We start from the raw sequence: 2,695 nt of genomic DNA, 5'->3' as shown, positions 1-2,695 counted from the left end.
CCACGTGCAATTAAGCAAGAAAAAAACACATCTAGGTTGCATATCGCCCCCACGTGCATAAGAAACATAGGTACTTGGTTGAGACACAGGCGCCTGATTGTTAAATTTTTCCAGCGATCAATGAACAGTATGCTTCGGTTACTATCCACTTGCGACGACGACGTTTGCCTGACCATAGAGACAAAAAACAAACCCCTCAAATAAAAGAAAAATTGATGCCATGATTTTTCAATTTCAGAATGTCAATCTGGGTCTCATTTAGGCGTCATTCATAACCATGTGTTCTACAAATGAGCTAGGAATCAAGTAGACAAAAAATCACATCAAGGTTTCATATCGCCACCCCTTGTATTGAAAATATTCTTGGTTGAGAAATACGCGCCAAAATATTCCCACTGATCAGTATGCTATGCCATGATTACTATCCTTTTGCAACGTTGGCTCGCGACGCCTCGACCATGGAAACGAAAAACAAACCGCCCAAAGGAAGAAAAAATCTCGAGAAAATGGATGTCATGACTTTAATTTGTTTAGAAAAACTACAAATTTTGTATGGAAGCCCCCCCTCCCTTAAGTCGGATGGAGTTTTGACTATTACAGAAACCATCCCCGGCCTCAAAAACGCTCAGATTCCAATTTTGACGATGATCGGTTCAGTAGTTTCCGAGTCCAGGGAACAGACAGACAGACAAACATTCATTTATATATATATATATATATATATATATATATATATATATATATATATATATATATATATATATATATATATATATATATATATATATATATATATATATATATATATATATATATATATATATATATATATATATATATATATATATATATATATATATATATATATATATATATATATATATATATATATATATATATATATATATATATATATATATATATATATATATATATATATATATATATATATATATATATATATATATATATATATATATATATCTATATATATAAAAATGAATTTCTGTCTGTCTGTCTGTCTGTCTTTCTGTCTGTCTGTCTGTCTGTCTGTCTGTTCCCTATAGACTCAGAAACTACTCAACCGATTTGCGTGAAACTTGGCAGGTGGGGGTATTGGAGGCCGGGGAAGGTTCCTATTATGGTTTGAGACCTCTCCCCCTAACAGGAAGGGGGGGAGGGGCCTCTCAAACAATAGACAATTTTTTGTATAACTCGAGAACCAATCAAGCAAATGGTATCAAATTTGGCATGGGTTGGTATTTGGGGATGAGGAATATTTCAATGAATATTAGGTACCCCTCCCTCCTCTCAGTGGGGTGATAGGAAGGGGGGAGGGGGGCTACCTTAGAATTTTTCATATAACTCGAAAACTAATCAAGATATTGGAACCAAATTTGGCATGGAAAGGTATTTTGATACGAAAAACTTTTCAATGATTATTTGAGACCCCTCCCTCTTTCCAGTAGAAAGGGGGAGGGGGCCACTTTTATATTTTTATACATAACTCAAAAACTAATAAAGCAAATGGAACCAAATTTGGCATGGGAGGGTATTTGGATATGAAAAATATTTCTATGATTATCTGGGACCCCTCCATCTTTCCAGTAGGGAGATATAAAGGGGGGAGGGGGCCTCTTTTATAATTTTTACATAACTCAATAACTAATTAAGCAAATGGAACCAAATTTGGCATTGGCAGGTATTTGGGAACGTAACACATTCTTATGATTATTTAAGACCCCTTCCTTTTTCCAGCGGGAGAAAAGAAAAAAGGAGGGAAGTTTCATACAGTTATTACTGCATTTCTCAAGAACTACAACAGCAAATGAAACCAAATTTGGCATGAAACGACATTTGGGTACGAGAAATGCTTTTATGAATATTTGGTATCCCTCACTCCTTCAAAGAGGTGAATGAAAAGGGAGAGTAGAGGTCTCCCTTACAATTTTCAGTATAACTAGAGAGTTGATCGATCAATTTGAACCATATTTGGCATGTGAGGATATTTGGAACGAGAAATGTTTCTATTATAAATTGAGGCCCCATCTTTTTTAGCGGAAAGATATAAAGGAGGAAAGGGGGCTTCCATACAATTTTTTTGCATAACTCGAGAATTAATCGAGCAAATGAAACCAAATTTGGCATCAAAAAGTATTTGAGTACGAAAAATACTTTTTCTTTGTGAAACAATTCCTTTCTTGCAATAGGATGATAGAATTGGGAATATAGGAGGGGAAGAGGAGGCTTACATTTAACTTTTTTTTACAAAATCCGAAAAATTGACAAAACTTAATATGGAAAATCATTTTGGTATGATTCTATGATTATCTGACACACTTTTAGTGAGAAGGTACAAAGGAGGAGGGAGGTGAGCCCAATACAATTTTATTAGCATAAGTTCTCAACGAATAAGTTCTAACGAAGCCAACAAATGGACACAAATATGACATGGAAAAGTACTTGGTTACGAGATATGTTTCTACGATTGTTTTAGACCCTTACGCTTTACAGTGTAGAGAGGGGAAGAAAGGAGAAGGCTCCATATAAATTTCGTTGTAAAGCTTAAAAACTTATCATCCAATCAATGGAACTATATTTGATATAAGAGGATTTTCGGGAACGAAAAAAATTCATCGAGCTGGTTTAAGAACTTATGAACGCCGGGCAAGTGTACTTCTCCACACGAACGCAG

This window comes from Uranotaenia lowii, chromosome 2 (genome assembly GCF_029784155.1).
Source record: "Uranotaenia lowii strain MFRU-FL chromosome 2, ASM2978415v1, whole genome shotgun sequence".
Taxonomy (NCBI): domain Eukaryota; kingdom Metazoa; phylum Arthropoda; class Insecta; order Diptera; family Culicidae; genus Uranotaenia; species Uranotaenia lowii.
The sequence above is the reverse complement of the archived record's forward strand: the minus strand, read 5'-3'. Positions refer to the sequence as shown.